Source organism: Scyliorhinus canicula, chromosome 6, assembly GCF_902713615.1.
Source record: "Scyliorhinus canicula chromosome 6, sScyCan1.1, whole genome shotgun sequence".
In the NCBI taxonomy this organism is placed as follows: domain Eukaryota; kingdom Metazoa; phylum Chordata; class Chondrichthyes; order Carcharhiniformes; family Scyliorhinidae; genus Scyliorhinus; species Scyliorhinus canicula.
The window spans coordinates 14,231,094-14,250,723 of NC_052151.1; the positions used below are offsets into that span (position 1 = coordinate 14,231,094).

Sequence of the window (19,630 nt, forward strand, 5' to 3'; positions counted from 1 at the left end):
CCCTCGCCGTGTCTGTGCGCTCTCTCCCTCGCCGTGTCTGTGCGCTCTCTCCCTCGCCGTGTCTGTGCGCTCTCTCCCTCGCCGTGTCTGTGCGCTCTCTCCCTCGCCGTGTCTGTGTGCTCTCTCCCTCGCCGTGTCTGCGCTCTCTCCCTCGCCGTGTCTGTGCTCATTCCCTCGCCGTGTCTGTGTGCTCTCTCTCGCCGTGTCTGTGCGCTCTCTCCCTCGCCGTGTCTGCGCTCTCTCCCTCGCCGTGTCTGTGCGCTCTCTCCCTCGCCGTGTCTGTGCGCTCTCTCCCTCGCCGTGTCTGTGCGCTCTCTCCCTCGCCGTGTCTGTGCGCTCTCTCCCTCGCCGTGTCTGTGCGCTCTCTCCCTCGCCGTGTCTGTGCGCTCTCTCCCTCGCCGTGTCTGTGCGCTCTCTCCCTCGCCGTGTCTGTGCTCTCTCTCTCTCGCCGTGTCTGTGCGCTCTCTCCCTCGCCGTGTCTGTGCGCTCTCTCCCTCGCCGTGTCTGTGCGCTCTCTCCCTCGCCGTGTCTGTGCGCTCTCTCCCTAGCCGTGTCTGTGCGCTCTCTCCCTCGCCGTGTCTGTGCGCTCTCTCCCTCGCCGTGTCTGTGCGCTCTCTCCCTCGCCGTGTCTGTGCTCTCTCTCCCTCGCCGTGTCTGTGCGCTCTCTCCCTCGCCGTGTCTGTGCTCTCTCCCTCGCCGTGTCTGTGCGCTCTCTCTCTCGCCGTGTCTGTGCGCTCTCTCTCTCGCCGTGTCTGTGTGCTCTCTCCCTCGCCGTGTCTGCGCGCTCTCTCCCTCGCCGTGTCTGCGCGCTCTCTCCCTCGCCGTGTCTGCGCGCTCTCTCCCTCGCCGTGTCTGTGCGCTCTCTCCCTCGCCGTGTCTGTGCGCTCTCTCTCTCGCCGTGTCTGTGCGCTCTCTCCCTCGCCGTGTCTGTGCGCTCTCTCCCTCGCCGTGTCTGTGCTCTCTCCCTCGCCGTGTCTGCGCGCTCTCTCCCTCGCCGTGTCTGCGCGCTCTCTCTCTCGCCGTGTCTGTGCGCTCTCTCCCTCGCCGTGTCTGTGCGCTCTCTCCCTCGCCGTGTCTGTGCGCTCTCTCCCTCGCCGTGTCTGTGCGCTCTCTCCCTCGCCGTGTCTGTGCGCTCTCTCCCTCGCCGTGTCTGTGCGCTCTCTCCCTCGCCGTGTCTGTGCGCTCTCTCCCTCGCCGTGTCTGTGCTCTCTCCCTCGCCGTGTCTGCGCGCTCTCTCCCTCGCCGTGTCTGTGCGCTCTCTCCCTCGCCGTGTCTGTGCGCTCTCTCCCTCGCCGTGTCTGTGCGCTCTCTCCCTCGCCGTGTCTGCGCTCTCTCTCTCGCCGTGTCTGTGCGCTCTCTCTCTCGCCGTGTCTGTGCGCTCTCTCCCTCGCCGTGTCTGTGCGCTCTCTCCCTCGCCGTGTCTGTGCGCTCTCTCCCTCGCCGTGTCTGTGCGGGCTCTCCCTCGCCGTGTCTGTGCGCTCTCTCCCTCGCCGTGTCTGTGCGCTCTCTCCCTCGCCGTGTCTGCGCGCTCTCTCCCTCGCCGTGTCTGCGCGCTCTCTCCCTCGCCGTGTCTGTGCGCTCTCTCCCTCGCCGTGTCTGTGCGCTCTCTCCCTCGCCGTGTCTGTGCGCTCTCTCCCTCGCCGTGTCTGTGCGCTCTCTCCCTCGCTGTGTCTGCGCTCTCTCCCTCGCCGTGTCTGCGCTCTCTCCCTCGCCGTGTCTGCGCTCTCTCCCTCGCTGTGTCTGCGCTCTCTCCCTCGCCGTGTCTGCGCTCTCTCCCTCGCCGTGTCTGCGCTCTCTCCCTCGCCGTGTCTGCGCTCTCTCCCTCGCTGTGTCTGCGCTCTCTCCCTCGCCGTGTCTGCGCTCTCTCCCTCGCCGTGTCTGTGCGCTCTCTCCCTCGCTGTGTCTGCGCTCTCTCCCTCGCCGTGTCTGTGCGCTCTCTCCCTCGCTGTGTCTGCGCTCTCTCCCTCGCCGTGTCTGCGCTCTCTCCCTCGCCGTGTCTGCGCTCTCTCCCTCGCTGTGTCTGCGCTCTCTCCCTCGCCGTGTCTGCGCTCTCTCCCTCGCCGTGTCTGCGCGCTCTCTCCCTCGCCGTGTCTGCGCGCTCTCTCCCTCGCCGTGTCTGTGCGGGCTCTCCCTCGCCGTGTCTGCGCGCTCTCTCCCTCGCCGTGTCTGCGCGCTCTCTCCCTCGCCGTGTCTGTGCGCTCTCTCCCTCGCCGTGTCTGTGCGCTCTCTCTCTCGCCGTGTCTGCGCGCTCTCTCCCTCGCCGTGTCTGCGCGCTCTCTCCCTCGCCGTGTCTGTGCGCTCTCTCCCTCGCCGTGTCTGTGCGCTCTCTCCCTCGCCGTGTCTGTGCGCTCTCTCCCTCGCCGTGTCTGTGCTCTCTCCCTCGCCGTGTCTGTGCGCTCTCTCCCTCGCCGTGTCTGTGCGCTCTCTCCCTCGCCGTGTCTGTGCGCTCTCTCTCTCGCCGTGTCTGCGCGCTCTCTCCCTCGCCGTGTCTGTGCGCTCTCTCCCTCGCCGTGTCTGTGCGCTCTCTCCCTCGCCGTGTCTGTGCGCTCTCTCTCTCGCCGTGTCTGTGCTCTCTCCCTCGCCGTGTCTGTGCGCTCTCTCCCTCGCCGTGTCTGTGCTCTCTCTCCCTCGCCGTGTCTGTGCGCTCTCTCCCTCGCCGTGTCTGTGCGCTCTCTCCCTCGCCGTGTCTGCGCGCTCTCTCCCTCGCCGTGTCTGTGCTCTCTCCCTCGCCGTGTCTGTGTGCTCATTCCCTCGCCGTGTCTGTGCTCTCTCTCCCTCGCCGTGTCTGTGTGCTCTCTCCCTCGCCGTGTCTGTGCGCTCTCTCCCTCGCCGTGTCTGTGTGCTCTCTCCCTCGCCGTGTCTGTGTGCTCTCTCCCTCGCCGTGTCTGTGCGCTCTCTCTCTCGCCGTGTCTGTGCGCTCTCTCTCTCGCCGTGTCTGTGCGCTCTCTCCCTCGCCGTGTCTGCGCGCTCTCTCCCTCGCCGTGTCTGCGCTCTCTCCCTCGCCGTGTCTGTGCGCTCTCTCCCTCGCCGTGTCTGTGCGCTCTCTCTCTCGCCGTGTCTGTGCGCTCTCTCCCTCGCCGTGTCTGTGCGCTCTCTCCCTCGCCGTGTCTGTGCGCTCTCTCCCTCGCCGTGTCTGTGCGCTCTCTCCCTCGCCGTGTCTGTGCGCTCTCTCCCTCGCCGTGTCTGTGCGCTCTCTCCCTCGCCGTGTCTGCGCTCTCTCCCTCGCCGTGTCTGTGCGCTCTCCCTCGCCGTGTCTGCGCTCTCTCTCTCGCCGTGTCTGTGCGCTCTCTCCCTCGCCGTGTCTGTGCGCTCTCTCCCTCGCCGTGTCTGTGCTCTCTCTCCCTCGCCGTGTCTGCGCGCTCTCTCCCTCGCCGTGTCTGCGCGCTCTCTCCCTCGCCGTGTCTGTGTGCTCTCTCCCTCGCCGTGTCTGTGCGCTCTCTCCCTCGCCGTGTCTGTGCTCATTCCCTCGCCGTGTCTGTGCGCTCTCTCTCCCTCGCCGTGTCTGCGCGCTCTCTCCCTCGCCGTGTCTGTGCGCTCTCTCCCTCGCCGTGTCTGCGCGCTCTCTCCCTCGCCGTGTCTGTGCGCTCTCTCCCTCGCCGTGTCTGTGCGCTCTCTCCCTCGCCGTGTCTGCGCTCTCTCCCTCGCCGTGTCTGTGCGCTCTCTCCCTCGCCGTGTCTGCGCGCTCTCTCCCTCGCCGTGTCTGCGCGCTCTCTCCCTCGCCGTGTCTGTGCGCTCTCTCCCTCGCCGTGACTGTGCGCTCTCTCCCTCGCCGTGTCTGTGCGCTCTCTCCCTCGCCGTGTCTGCGCGCTCTCTCCCTCGCCGTGTCTGTGCGCTCTCTCCCTCGCCGTGTCTGTGCGCTCTCTCCCTCGCCGTGTCTGCGCTCTCTCCCTCGCCGTGTCTGTGCGCTCTCTCCCTCGCCGTGTCTGCGCTCTCTCCCTCGCCGTGTCTGCGCGCTCTCTCCCTCGCCGTGTCTGCGCTCTCTCCCTCGCCGTGTCTGTGCTCTCTCTCCCTCGCCGTGTCTGTGCGCTCTCTCCCTCGCCGTGTCTGCTCTCTCTCCCTCGCCGTGTCTGCGCGCTCTCTCCCTCGCCGTGTCTGCGCTCTCTCCCTCGCCGTGTCTGCGCTCTCTCCCTCGCCGTGTCTGTGCGCTCTCTCCCTCGCCGTGTCTGCGCCCTCTCTCCCTCGCCGTGTCTGTGCGCTCTCTCTCTCGCCGTGTCTGCGCCCTCTCTCCCTCGCCGTGTCTGCGCTCTCTCTCTCGCCGTGTCTGCGCGCTCTCTCCCTCGCCGTGTCTGTGCTCTCTCTCCCTCGCCGTGTCTGTGCTCTCTCTCCCTCGCCGTGTCTGTGCGCTCTCTCCCTCGCCGTGTCTGCTCTCTCTCCCTCGCCGTGTCTGCGCGCTCTCTCCCTCGCCGTGTCTGTGCTCTCTCCCTCGCCGTGTCTGTGCGCTCTCTCCCTCGCCATGTCTGTGCGCTCTCTCACTTTCCGTGTCCGCGAGGAGTTTCCGCGCGTTCTCCCTCCCTCACATGGATTGAATGCAATAATCAGTGGTTTACCAGATGGTTGGGACCTAGACTGACGAAGCCTGCAAAGTAGCCGATGACATCACGGACTATCATTTGACTAAACTCAAAGTGACTGCAAATAAACAACGAATAACTGTAGTAATTTCACATGGTCACAACAAGGGCAGGCATTACATTACATAATAGTAATACAGTTACTAGGAAAGACGATCTGCTGGGTGGCTAGTCCGCATAAGTTGCCTGCACACCTCAGGGTTTTCTTGACCTTTAGAGGATGTGTCTACCCTGGAAGGTGTTACAATCTCTTTTGCTGAAGGGAGACTTGTAGCAGCAGGAGATTCCTTGGCAAACTCTGCTTCTGTGGATTGAGCAGAAGCCGCAGTCCCGATCTGGTGGTATGGATGGTGGTTCATCCAGAGGTAGTTCTGGGATACTTGGTGCTGGCACCTGGATGTATATAGATAACAACATGTTGCCTCCTCATTAGCTCAACTTCAGTTTGTACAGTATAGGAGATAGGGTCAGTTTGAGTCAATCCAGTTGCAGGAACCCACTTCTCACTAGTGGTATAGTTGCGTGCCAATACTTGCTCTCCTTGTTTAAACAAGCGTCTTCTCAAATTGCCATATTTCTGATTGCTAATTGTGTTCTACTATCTCTGAAGTCTCCTGCAGTAAGAGTAGATCAAACGTAGTCCTCAGCTTCTTCTTCAGTTGTAGGTAAGCTGGGAAACTCTTGAGTAGTCACATGTGGAGTTTCAATACGTCGCCAAGAAACTGTTTAGACGGTGATTTAACGAAACTTGGTCCTTGAGAACTGTCTCTGCATGCTTCGAGAATTGGGCTTCGAGGACTGGACAAGCCTTTTAGCTAAACCGTTTGTGAATGGATGGTAAGGTGCTGATTTTGTGTTTTGACACCCCATATCTTTAAATAGTCCTTGAACTCCTGAGCTGTGGACAGTTGGCACTCATGATTTGTTCTGCTTTTCGCTTCAACTCAGTACAGCAAAGCATCACAGGCAAGTCGTTATGGTAACTTTGGCTTGAAATGCACCAACACTTCTGACTCCAGTGCTGGTTTAGCTGACTGGTCTGCTTTTTGCTTTCCATTCCCAAGCTTGTTTTCCGCACAAAGTATGCAATGATTTAAGTCGGGTTGCTAGATTCGGGATGAATTTCCCATTAATCCTAGGAATGATCCTACCGGTGTTACATTTGTTGGTTGTGGGGCCACCATAATAATGTCCGTGATAATTAATGGCATTGGTGCATAATCGACTTCCAATTTTTTTTTGAATTTAGAGTACCCAATTCATTTTTTCCAATTAAGGGATAATTTAGTGCGTTCAATCCATCTATCCTGCACATCTTTGGGTTGTGGGGGCGAAACCCACGCAAACACGGGGAGAATGTGCAAACTCCACACGGACAGCGACCCAGAGCCGGGATCGAACCTGGGACCTCGGCGCCGTGAGGCTGCAGTGCTAACCACTGCGCCACCTTGCTGCCCCGTCTTCTAATATTTGAACCGATTCTTGCTGAGTTTTATTGCCAGGTTTCTCGGACTGGCCCAGAGTCCGGAGTAAGTTTTACTGCCGATGGTATTTAGAAAAGCAGGCACCATAATCATAATATCTGCGGGAATCTTATTGACTGGGATAGAATCGTGGAATCAGTCTGCATATGATCTCCAGCCCGTCGCGCCAAATGTTCCCGCCATTTTTCAGCGATAATCGGAATGTTCTCAACATATCTAGTTGTTAATGTTAAATTGGCCAGTTGTAGCAGCCTGCAATGCCCAATTCTTTTTTCCTTTCTGTCCACTCTACCTCTGTGTCTTACTCTACTGCACGTGGCAAGCTCTGCAGCCTGGACTTCTCGGGGTGCCGGGTATGGACCTATCCTTTTTAATTTGGGCCTGCAAACCTTGCCGCTCTGTGCTAGGTGCGGGGTGTGATCGCTGACCTCCTGTTGATCTGCCTCAACGTCGACTGTTGAAAGGTTTGATTTTCTTTTTCACTTCAGAAAATAATTTTTCTTCTTATCCCATCCTTGTCGTCAGTTTTCTTTTGATCCTATTGTGTATTGTTCTTGCAGGATAAACATATGGACATGCTGGAGCACAAGAATCAACAAAGGTTTATTAGCTGTGAACTGTGCAGATGCTTGATCTAAATTGAGGCAAAGCCCATGAAGTAGCTGCTGATGTCACTGACTATCATGTGACTAGATGGTGGCACTGTGGTTAGCACCTCTGCCTCACAGCGCCAGGGACGCAGGTTCAATTTCAGCCTTGGTAACTGTGTGGGGTCTGCACGTTCTCCTTGTGTCTCTGTAGGTTTCCTCCGGGTGCTCCGGTTTCTTCCCACAGTCCAAAGATATGCAGGTTAGGTGGGGTTACAGGGATAGATCGGGGGAGTGGGGCTAGGTCGGGTGCTCTTTCAGAGGGTTGGTGCATACACGATGGATCGATGGCCGCCTTCTGCTCTGTAGGCAGGGGGGATGAAAGATCGATGGTGAGGGAGGTGGGTGGGGTAGAGAGGAGCAGGGCTAGAGGGTACTGGAGAGTGTGCGGGAGGGGGTGTAGGGCGAAGGAGGGCTGCAATGGAGAGAAGGGTGGATAGGAGGGAGGGTGGTGGGGGATGGGCGGATGTTGGGAAGTGGAGGGATGAATGGATGGGAGGAGGGTGAAGGGAGGTGTATGGGATGCCAGATTTGTGGGGGGGTTTGAGAGAAGAGTTTGAAGGTTTCAGGGAGTTAGGGAGTAGGAAAGAGCGAAATGGGCAGGAGAAGCTGGAGGGATTGAGGAGGGGCTGGTTTAGCAGAGTGGGCTAAACAGCTGGCTTTAATGCAGAACAAGGCAGCAGCACGGGTTCAATTCCCGTACCAGCCTCCCCGAACAGGTGTCTGAATGTGGCGACTAGGGGCTTTTCACAGTAACTTCATTGAAGCCTACTCGTGACAATAAGCGATTATTATATTATTATTATTATGATACACCTCAATCATATCCCTTCAACCTTCTCTGCTCTAAGAAAATATTCCAAGTCTCTCCGATAGGTCAGAAGCTCCATCCCAGGCAGAATCCTGATTAATCTCCACTATACCTCCAGTGCAATCGCCTCCTTCCTATAGTGAGGAGTCCAGTACTGCACTCCAGCTGTGGCCTAACCAACGTTCTGTACAGCTCCAATATAAACCCATTGCTCTTAAATTCTTTGCCTGCCACGACTTGTAAAGGCAAGTGTCCCATATGCCTTAACTACCCTATTCACCAGCTCTGCTGCTTTCAGGGATCTGTAAACAGGTACCCCAAGATCTATCTGTTCCTCTGAGCTTCCCAGTGTCCTGCCATTCATTACATACTCCCTTGTCCTGTTTCTTATTCCAAAGTGCATCTCTTTGCACTTATGAGGTTAAATAACACCTTCCACTGCTCTGCCCTTATGACCAATCCATCTATATCTTCCTGTAACCTACAACTCTCTCTTTCACAGCTAACCACCTTCATAGATCATAAAATTTACAGTGCAGAAGGAGGCCATTCGGCCCATCGAGTCTGCACTGACCCATCGAAAGATCACCTGACCTAAGCCCACACCTCCACCCCTATCCCTGTACCCCAGTAACCCTACCTAACCTTTTTGGACACTAAGAACAATTTAGCATGGCCAATCCACCTAACCTGCACATCATTGGACTGTGGGAGGAAACCGGAGCACCCGGAGAAAACCCACACAGACAGGGGGTGAAAGTACAGACTCCATACAAACAGTGACCTGAGCCGGGAATCAAACCCGGGACCCTGGAGCTGTGAAGCAATTGTGCTAACCACTGTGCTCCCATGCCACCCCATACCAATCTTGGTGTCAACTACAAACTTATCATTCCCCCCCACGTTGGGGAGAGGCGTGGGGTAGAGAGAGGTGGGGAAAAGGGGACAAGGAATGGAGAAAGGGAATTGGAGGGGGCAGGAAGGAGGTGAGATGTGGGAGGAAGAGAATTGGGTGGTGGGGGCGGTGGAGAAGGAGCGTGGAGATAGAGGAAGGAGTGTGGAGCAGGTGGGTTGAGGTAGGGGAGAAGGAGGTTAAGGAGGCAGAGGGAGTGGGGGGGCGGAATCTGGGAGGGAGGCAAAGGCAGGGGAGGGAGGGGGGTGACTGGTGGAGAGGTGAAGGGGAGGAAATTGAGCTGCTTGTGAAGCTCGCTGTTTCAAGCTGCTCCTATGCAGTAGCAAAGGGAGTGATGTTTTTCATGAACTGGATGCTGCATCAAACGCAGAGGAATGAGTAATGTAGTATATAGATTTCCATGTCAGTGCGCTCGGTGCCAGGAACCTAGGCCATACGTTCCCAACCACTGGCATATTGTATCAAACACCCCTTTGGCTGTTCACAATAGGCAGTATACTGACCGTACTTAATAATGACAAGGCAGCTTATTCCTTGGAAGTAAGAAATTAAGTTACATAGAGAGGCAAGGGACTTGGAAATATAGATTGCCAAAGTCTTCTCCCCAACCCTTAAATTTGGAGTGTTTCAATCCTCAGTGAATAGAAGGATTGGTTTATTGTCATACGCATACACACAAGAGAGGGATTTTGCAATGCGCTCGCACAATAAATGGGGGATAAAGGAAAACAAAGAGGGTTCAGGGCCCAAGCACACTAAAAGTGCACATTGGGGTTGAGTACAGAATCAAGAGTCCGTTGGAAGGTTCTCCTAATGGAGGTTGGCTGACTTTGAGGGTGATCAGTCTTTCCAGAAGCGAGACTTCTACGCTGGAAGAAGGCACACAGAGTTGAGTTAGTCATGGAGGCACAAGTTCTAATGCTCCAGTAATTTGCAGTTTTGATAAGAGCCAGAGTTCTTTCTGCTGCCCCCTGTTTGATGGTTCAGATAGTAGACCCACACCGGCTGGAGATAGTAGACCCACACCGGCTGGAGATAGTAGACCCACACCGGCTGCAGCCTGGAGATAGTAGACCCACACCGGCTGGAGATAGTAGACCCACACAGGCTGGAGATAGTAGACCCACACTGGCTGGAGATAGTAGACCCACACAGGCTGGAGATAGTAGACCCACACTGCCTGGAGATAGTAGACCCACACAGGCTGCAGCCTGGAGATAGTAGACCCACACCGGCTGGAGATAGTAGACCCACACTGGCTGGAGATAGTAGACCCACACTGGCTGGAGATAGTAGACCCACACCGGCTGGAGATAGTAGACCCACACCGGCTGGAGATGATAGACCCACACCGGCTGGAGATAGTAGACCCACACCGGCTGGAGATAGTAGACCCACAGCGGCTGGAGATAGTAGACCCACACTGGCTGCAGCCTAGAGATAGTAGACCCACACCGACTGGAGATAGTAGACCCACACTGGCTGGAGATAGTAGACCCACACTGGCTGGAGATAGTAGACCCACACCGGCTGGAGATAGTAGACCCACACTGGCTGGAGATAGTAGACCCACACCGGCTGCAGCCTGGAGATAGTAGACCCACACCGACTGGAGATAGTAGACCCACACCGGCTGGAGATAGTAGACCCACACAGGCTGGAGATAGTAGACCCACACCGGCTGCAGCCTGGAGATAGTAGACCCACACCGGCTGGAGATAGTAGACCCACACCGGCTGGAGATAGTAGACCCACACAGGCTGGAGATAGTAGACCCACACCGGCTGGAGATAGTAGACCCACACCGGCTGGAGATAGTAGACCCACACCGGCTGGAGATAGTAGACCCACACCGGCTGGAGATAGTAGACCCACACCGGCTGGAGATAGTAGACCCACACCGGCTGGAGATAGTAGACCCACACTGGCTGGAGATAGTAGACCCACACTGGCTGGAGATAGTAGACCCACACCGGCTGCAGCCTGGAGATAGTAGACCCACACAGCCTGGAGATAGTAGACCCACACCGGCTGCAGCCTGGAGATAGTAGACCCATACCGGCTGGAGATAGTAGACCCACACCGGCTGGAGGTAGTAGACCCACACAGCCTGGAGATAGTAGATCCACACCGGCTGCAGCCTGGAGATAGTAGACCCACACCGGCTGGAGATAGTAGACCCACACCGGCTGCAGCCTGGAGATAGTAGACCCACACTGGCTGGAGATAGTAGACCCACACCGGCTGCAGCCTGGAGATAGTAGACCCACACCGGCTGCAGCCTGGAGATAGTAGACCCACACCGGCTGGAGATAGTAGACCCACACAGGCTGGAGATAGTAGACCCACACCGGCTGGAGATAGTAGACCCACAGCGGCTGCAGCCTGGAGATAGTAGACCCACACCGGCTGGAGATAGTAGACCCACACCGGCTGGAGATAGTAGACCCACACCGGCTGGAGATAGTAGACCCACACCGGCTGCAGCCTGGAGATAGTAGACCCACACAGCCTGGAGATAGTAGACCCACACCGGCTGCAGCCTGGAGATAGTAGACCCATACCGGCTGGAGATAGTAGACCCACACCGGCTGGAGGTAGTAGACCCACACAGCCTGGAGATAGTAGATCCACACCGGCTGCAGCCTGGAGATAGTAGACCCACACCGGCTGCAGCCTGGAGATAGTAGACCCACACTGGCTGGAGATAGTAGACCCACACCGGCTGCAGCCTGGAGATAGTAGACCCACACCGGCTGCAGCCTGGAGATAGTAGACCCACACCGGCTGGAGATAGTAGACCCACACAGGCTGGAGATAGTAGACCCACACCGGCTGGAGATAGTAGACCCACAGCGGCTGCAGCCTGGAGATAGTAGACCCACACCGGCTGGAGATAGTAGACCCACACCGGCTGGAGATAGTAGACCCACACCGGCTGGAGATAGTAGACCCACACCGGCTGGAGATAGTAGACCCACACCGGCTGGAGATAGTAGACCCACAGCGGCTGGAGATAGTCGACCCACACAGGCTGCAGGCTGGAGTCTGGTCTTATCAGAAATCAAACAGTATCTGCCTTAGTTCAGTTCCACAGGGCAATATTCTAGCAGCGTGTTATCTAATCCCATCTTCCACAACTTGCTCCGTAGCCGTGTCTGCTAAGGCATTTCAAGTGCTCACCGAAATGCTTCTTGAATGTTGAGGGTTCCCACCTTGTATGCGTCCTTCCTATTTATTCCCTGGTTTGCCCTTTTATTTTGCTGTTATCGTTTTTGATCCATGGGCGATTAATGGACATGTATCTAAGCAGCAAGGGAATGAGGAAGTTAGAAGTTACAGGAGAGAACACTCTGTTAGTCTCTGCTTGTTTGAACAGAAGTTTCAGACTTGCCAGCGAGAGAGGTGGAGTGGGACTCAGTTTGATTGGCTGGTGGCCAATCAATGGGCCAAAAGGCCACTCTGGCAACACATGATTGGATCCTATCCCAGTGGAATGATTCTCAATCCCAAGGAGGTTCAGTTTGATTCCTGAAAGCACTGGGAGAAGGTCTCTCTCTCCCTCCTCTATGATTTCTGCGGAAAGGCTGAGTATTGCAGAGAACCTGAATGAATAAATCTACAGGAAAACCATTACAGCTGCAAACAAAGACAAGCACCATCTCTCTCTCCTCCCTCCTCTCTCTAAAGGCTATATTTATGAAACTACAAAGACCTGAATGAATCTACAATAAAGACCTCAAACTGAAAGTAACGTTTGAAGAGGAGGAAGGTGCTGGAAACAACCATCTGAAACAAAGACTTCTTTCTTTTTGTGGTTTTTTTTTACCCCTTCCCTTGGTGTTTCTGTCTTTTGAGTGTGTAGAGGGTGGGGATAATAATTAACCAGTTGAATTTGCAGCATATTTCATTACAGTCCTTGTTATTAATAAAAGTCATTGTGTTTACATTTACAAACCTGGTGACTAATTATTGGGCAGCCAAGGGCCACAGACTTGGGTATTTTTCTCAGCATTATTGTTTAATTCACTTGTGTTGTGCCTCTGGCTTAAGAGGGGCTGGGATTGACCATGCACTAGCCAAGGGTGTCATAACATGGTTTGGGTCCGGGATCTTTGAAAGGGTAGACGGTGAGGTTTTGGTTACAATATAAATTGAAAAGGAGACACCAGGTAAGCAGCAATATAACAGGATGTCTCTGGAAGACGGTAAGAGTTTTCCTTTTTTTAAATATAAATTTACAGCGCCCAATTCTTTCTTTCCAATTCAGGGGCAATTTAGCGTGGCCAATCCACCTACCCTGCACATATTTTGGGTTGAACATAGAACATACAGTGCAGAAGGAGGCCATTTGGCCCATCGAGTCTGCGCCGACCCACTTAAGCCCTCACTTCCATCCTATCCCTGTATCCCAATAACCCTTCCTAACCATTTTTTTGGTCACTAAGGGGCAATTTATCATGGCCAATCCACCTACCCTGCATGTCTTTGGACTGTGGGAGGATACCGGAGCACCCGGAGGAAACCCACGCAGACACAGGGAGAACGTGCAGACTCCGCACAGACAGTGACCCAGCGGGGAATCGAACCGGGGACCCTGGTGCTGTGAAGCCACAGTGCTAACCACTATGCTACCGTGCTGCTCACGGGTGGTGGTGGGTTAGATATTTCTAGCTAGCTTTATTTCATACTGAAACCTCTCCCTCCTTATTCATCTTTCATTCTTTGCTGTTCATTACATTTTGTTTGAGCTTTCCACCTGCCACTCCTCTGTGCAGAATGAGAAAATCTTTCTTTCAATTTGATACTATCTTTAAATTCTTTAGTCAGCCACGAATGGTGCATCTTTCCCCTCAAGTCTTCCTTTCTCACTGCAATGTACCTTTCCCAAGTATCAGAAGACCTACAGTGCAGGAGGCCATTTGGCCCATCGAGTCTGCACCGACCGTCTGTAAGAGCACCCTAGCTCGGCCAATCTTCCACCCTAACCCCACCTAATGTACACATCTTTGGACGGTGACATGCTGAAATGTCTCCTTCAACATCTGCCACTGCATCTCTCATGATCCATTGCTTCACTTAATTGGCAAGCTCACTTTAGCTAGCTTTGTCTTCACGCCCCATAGTTTCCCTTATTTAAGTTTAAAACATGACTCTTGGATCCACCCCTCCCTGCCTCAAACTGAATGTGAATTTCAATCATTATATGATCACTGCCAACTAGGAGCACCTTCATGTGATCAATAATTAATCCTATCTTGTTGCACAATGTAAATGTAGCCACAGTCTCAGAGGAGCTGATTTCCCCCTTTGAGAGAGTTGGCTGGTGAATATTTAACTTGAGGGTCACCACGTCAAAGGCCAAGGTCGAGAAGGCGGAGCCTTCATGAATAACCTCAATTGGTATGGGAATTGAACCAGTGTTGTCAGCATTGCTCCGCATCATCAACCAGCCGTCTAGCCAACTGAGCTAACCGACCACAGCACAACACCAGGTCCAGTACAGCCTGTTGGTGTCAATCCTGATTCTTTTGCTGCCAGTCTGGGCTCAATAACATTTGAGACGGATTTGCAGGTATCAATTATTGTTTATTTTAACCAGCTAGTTGGGGTGACTCACACTGTTGGGAGAGCAGGACACAATCACAGTCTCCTGAATCTTCAACAGCCAGAGTGCAGACAAAGGGACAAAACATCTAATTTCATATACGTTCAAGTTGCATCAAGTTTCACATACATACGACCAAATAAGGCAACGTGGCAATTTTAAAGCTCCCATAGGCTTTCACCACATTCCTTAACCTGGCCTGAGGCCCCTTTTCCCAGTATCCCTAGCAACAAAGAAATGGTCCTAGTGACTGCCCATCCCCCTCTTCCTGCCTTGAATCCCAGTTGATGTTTAAAAGTCCACTAACCTAACTCCTTATTCTACTGCAGTAAAATGTTACTCCTAACTTGGCCTAACTACCCATTATGCCTTTCTGTTCATTTCCTCATTGGGGGTGAGACCCAGGCAGACACGGGGAGAATGTGCAAACTCCACACCGACAGTGACCCATAGCTGGGATCGAACCTGGGTCCTCGGGCTGCAAAGGGTTTTATTCAGGTGGACGACTTGTCTCTGGTTTATTTAGAAGAGCTTCAAAACGACCAGCAAATTGGCTGGGGGATTAGAAATAGAACAAAGAACAAAGAAAATCACAGCACAGGAACAGGCCCTTCGGCCCTCCCAGCCTGCGCCGATCCAGATCCTTTAAACCTATTGCCTATTTTCCAAGGATCTACTCCCCTCTGTTCCCCGCCCGTTCATATATCTGTCCAGTTGCATCTTCAATGATGCTATCGTGCCCGCCTCTACCACCTCCGCTGGCAAAGCATTCCAGGCACCCACCACCCTCTGCGTAAAAAACTTTCCACGCACATCTCCCTTAAACTTTGCCCCTCTCACCTTGAAATCGTGACCCCTTGTAACTGACACCCCCACTCTTGGAAAAAGCTTGTTGCTATTCACCCTGTCCATACCTCTCATAATTTTGTAGACCTCAATCAGGTTCCCCCCTCAACATCCGTCTTTCTAACGAATACAATCCTAATCTACTCAGCCTTTCTTCCTAGCTAGCACCCTCCATACCAGGCAACATCCATACCAGGCAACATCCTGGTGAACCTCCTCTGCACCCTCTCTAAAGCATCCACATCCTTCTGGTAATGTGGCGACCAGAACTGCACGCAGTATTCCAAATGTGGCCTAACCAAAGTCATATTCAACTGTAACATGACCTGCCGACTCTTGTACTCAATACCCCATCCGATGAAGGCAAGCATGCTGTATGCCTTCTTGACCACTCTATCAACCTGCGTTGCCACCTTCAGGGTACAATGGACCTGAACTCCCAGATCTCTCTGTACATCAATTTTCCCCAGGACTCTTCCATTGACCATATAGTCCGCTCTTGAATTAGATCTTCCAAAATGTATCACCTCGCATTTGCCTGGATTGAACTCCACCTGCCATTTCTCTGCCCAACTCTCCAATCTATCTATATTTTGCTGTATTCTCTGACAGTCCTCCTCGCTATCTGCAACTCCACCAATCTTCGTATCATCTGCAAACTTGCTCATCAGACCACCTATACCTTCGTCCAGATCATTTATGTAGATCACAAACAACAGTGGTCTGAGCACAGATCCCTGTGGATCACCACTAGTCACCTTTCTCCATTTTGAGACACTTCCTTCCACCACTCCTCTCTGTCTCCTGTTGCCCAGCCAGTTCTTTATCCATCCAGCTAGTACACCCTGAACCCCATACGACTTCACTTTTTCCATCAACCTGCCATGGGAAACTTTATCAAACGCCTTACTGAAGTCCATGTATACGACATCTACAGCCCTTCCCTCATCAATTAACTTTGTCACTTCCTCAAAGAATTCTATTAGGTTTGTAAGACATGACCTTCCCTGCACAAAACCATGCTGCCTATCACTGATAAGTCTATTTTCTTAGAGGTACCAGCTGGAGCTAGGAAGGAGGTATAACTGATGCTTTTGCTCAATATTTAAATTTGAAAGGTGCTCAGAACACAGGAGAGCCCATGGAGAAATGTAGCATCAAGGACATTTTCTGGTGTGTTTCATCGCGTGAAATGGCGATGCAGCAATTAGAGAGGAAAATGCAAAAGAGACAGAGTTCCAGCTTAAGGCACTGGAAATTAGAGGGCAGCTTAATCTTCGAAATGGAACCCAGAGGTAGGAACCATTTTTAGGGTTTTTGTGAAAATAGCAACCCAAATGGAGTGGGCGAGAGAAAAGTGGACATTACCCCATGCAGAGTACATTAACAGGGCAGGCACAGGATGTTTGTGCTTCCCTGTCACAATGGGTGTGGGAATTATGATAAGGTAAAAAAGGCTATTTTGGGTCCGTATGAATTTGTTCCCGAGGCAAAAAGGCAAAGTTTTGGAATTTAAAGAGAGAGCCGGGATAGACATATACCGAATTCGAAAGGGTAAGCAGAACAATTTTGGTAGATGGGTATGAGCATTAGGGAGGCTGTGGTGTGGTGGTAATGTCGCTGGACTGCTAATCCAGAAACCCAGGGTAATGCTGGGTCCTGGGTTCGAATCCCACCACGGCAGATGGTGGAGTTTGAATTCAATTAAAAAAAGACCATAAGACATAGGAGCAGAATTAGACCACTCGGCCCATTGAGTCTGCTCCGCCATTCAATCATGGCTGATATTTTCTCATTCCCATTCTCCTGCCTTCTCCCCATAACCCCTGATCCCCTTATTAATCAAGAACCTATCTATCGCTGTCTTAAAGACACTCGGTGATTTGGCCTCCACGGTCTTCTGCGGCAAAGGGTTCTTAATTAAAAATCTGGAAATAAAAGTAATGACCCAGGAAACCATTGTCAATTGTCTTAAAACCCATCTGGTTCACTAATTTAAGGAGGGAAATCTCATCCTTACCTGGTCTGGCCTACATGTCACTCTTAAATGCCCTCCCGGATGGGCAATAAATGCTGGCCCAGCCACGAGGCCCACATCCCATGAACAAATAATTGAAGAATTCCCTACCTTCCATGTTAAGAACCCATGCTGAAGACTGCTTGGCAGGCTGCAATTATGGTTGATGATTATGAGCTAATCCATAAATTTAATCCTTTGTTCTGTCACCCCCATAATTTTGAAATGGATGGGAGAGTGAAAGAAAAGCGGGTAACCAAGGGAAAGAATGGATAGCTAGGAATTCTCTGAGATCCCCTCCTCAGACCCAGAAGGAAGGTACTGGGGGTGGAGGTGAGACTCGGAAGCCTGGGTGTTACCGTTGGGACAAGGTGGGACACGTTGGTTCAGCATGTTGGAAGTTGCAAGGAAAGCCAATGGGACGAGTTCATAAGGGAGATTCTGAAAAGGGAACAAAGGTGGAGAATATCTCTGGGCAGAGTGTAGCTTAGGAGACCTGTGGGAGAAGGTCTAATGAGAGATATGCAGGGTTTTTTCTGAGGGGAAGATCACCTAACGATTTTTTTTTTTCTTTTGTTCTTGGGATGTGGCATCGCAGGCAAAACCAGCATTTGTTGCCCTCGAACTGAATGGCAGTTTTAAGAGTCAACCTTTTTAAGAGCTGTGGGTCTGGAGTCACATATAGGCCTGGAGTCACATGTAGGCCAGACCAGGTCAGGGCATTAGTGAACCAGATGGGTTGTTACAACAACCAACAATGATTTCATGGTCATCGTTAGACTTTTAACTCCAGATTTTTTTATTGAATCTGCTGTGGTGGGATTCGAACCCAGGTCCCCAGAGCATTACTCTGGATCTCTGGATTAATAGTCCAGTGACAATACCACTACACTACTGCCTCAATTGATGTAGCCAAGCCCATAACCACCTTAAGGGTCAAAGATGCTACTCAAATCCTCTTATTAGAGAAGGATTTGGAGTTCTCTCCATCTCAATGAAAGCTAAGGTATTGGTGAATACCATTTATACCGTTGTATAAAGTTCAATTGGAGTGTGATTTAGTGTCAGGTCCAGTAGTAGGCAGGGCAGTTAAGGAATTCCCAGTGGATGGAGTAGTCTTATTTTGGGGGAATGATTTGGTAGGAGTGAAGGTTGTAGCTTCACCCATGATTACGGAGAGTTCGAGGGAAGTACTGTGGCTGGTCCAGGAGATACCAATGACAGGATAGGTGGGAATTCGGAAAACTCATTGGGCATTGAATGACTCAAAGAAAGAAATGCTGAAAGACATTGATCACACATCAAGTGACAGTGATAGTGAATCTGTTTATGCTGATACTGATGAAATTATCGCTAGGAGAATGATTCTTGACAGCAGTTTGTCAAAGATCAAATCTAGTAGAGAACCAGATACTGAGAAGACCGGATGTGATCATCAGAAAGACGAGTCTGGGTGATGGCGATTGAGATGAGAGTTCTGTTTTGGTTCTGATTTATGAAGTAATGATAAACGACTCCAGTCAATAGACCTGTCACTAACTGATCTTGAACAAATGGCAAGTAATTCTTCTAAAGCCGGGGAGGAAGACAACAAATTGTAAGAAGAAAGTGACTTGGACTTTTCTAAATGTAACTTGCTTCAGCCTTTTGTAGTTAACCCGTCGTCATCCACTTCAGATGCAAATATTTCCCAGAGCGTGCCTGCTTTGAAGGGAAAAATATATAATAGCATGGCATTGGTTATTCAGGACGAGGGCAGCAAGGACTGTGAAGTGACGCCAAGCAAATGGCTGATTAACCCACATCCTTTTAAAGGACCCCAGTGCCTCTTCAAGGTGAAGGAAGCAAATCGCAAAGGAGGTAAAATAATCAGCAATCAATTCCTTAACGTGGATGGAGAATAATGCAGTGATTCTGCAAGTGTATCTGTTAACATAAAACAAAGTTCATGGAGCTGATAACGTGGCATCCTCTGATTCTGAAAATAAAGAAGAACAGTTGAAAACTGGAAAGCACAAATAATTTCGGTCCATACACCTAAATGAGAGCTGTGATTGCGATAACTCTGATGAAGAGGGAAAAGCTGTAAACAATAGTGCATATATGGCCAACCAACTCTGAAAAGATTGAACCCTCAGTTTTGCTTATTGCTGCAAGTAAACCATGTGAAGGAAATGAATGCAAAGCTGGAGGGGTTGAAGAATGTTTATTTTTTTTATAAATGGTTTTTATTGGGTTTTTTGAACATAGTATATTTGCAGGTGTACACAAAGAAGAGAAAAAGAAAATGGGAAGATAATGCAAACAAGATAAAAACAACAACGCTATATAATTAGCAAAATCACGTAGATAGAAAGTAAAAAGAAGCAAGGCGTGGGTGGGAGGGTAAAACTGGGGAAGTGTATATACATCGAGGTACTGGAGAGACAATTGCAGTATGCCTGTATACATGGCTTGTGTATTGTTCTGTTTTTTTTCTACATGCAACACCAGTAATACTAAATAGATCTGGGTGGGAAGAATGTTTATTGACTAAAAATTAACCAGATACTTCCCTTTGCATTGACAATACTGCTTGTAGTTTGTCTGTAGAAGATCCTCAAAATTTGGATAAACATTCATTGCACATCAGAAAAGACTGCATTACGTGAGAGACAGAGGCAGAAATGCAGAAGAAACCCATTCAAGGGGGTCCTCTCTAATTGGAACAGTCAGATACCTGACACAGGGAAA

At 51.9% G+C, this 19,630-nt stretch overlaps 1 protein-coding gene and 1 long non-coding RNA gene across 7 annotated transcripts in view; both read left to right on the plus strand.

Moving 5' to 3' along the window:
• The window catches only part of LOC119966998 (coiled-coil domain-containing protein 177), a 42,637-nt gene that overhangs the window by 6,340 nt on the left and 16,667 nt on the right, over positions 1 to 19,630 (plus strand). The window contains exons 2-4 of one of the 4 annotated variants that reach the window (XR_005460893.1): positions 6,379 to 6,519; positions 6,616 to 6,656; positions 12,117 to 12,379. The exons of 1 other annotated variant lie outside the window; for it this stretch is intronic. The gene's annotated coding sequence lies outside the window, so the exon portion shown is untranslated. Of the gene's footprint in view, positions 1 to 6,378; positions 6,520 to 6,615; positions 6,862 to 12,116; positions 12,380 to 19,630 lie in introns of those variants that run through there. 2 more of the 4 variants (XR_005460894.1, XR_005460892.1) reach the window with 2 other exon arrangements.
• LOC119966999 lies at positions 9,890 to 12,374 on the plus strand. Of its 3 annotated transcripts, none has more exons than XR_005460895.1 (2): positions 9,890 to 10,518; positions 10,574 to 12,374. It is a non-coding gene; the product is annotated as an uncharacterized LOC119966999 (long non-coding RNA). The 3 variants fall into 3 exon arrangements; XR_005460896.1 differs by having other exon boundaries at positions 10,684 to 12,374; XR_005460897.1 differs by having other exon boundaries at positions 10,715 to 12,374.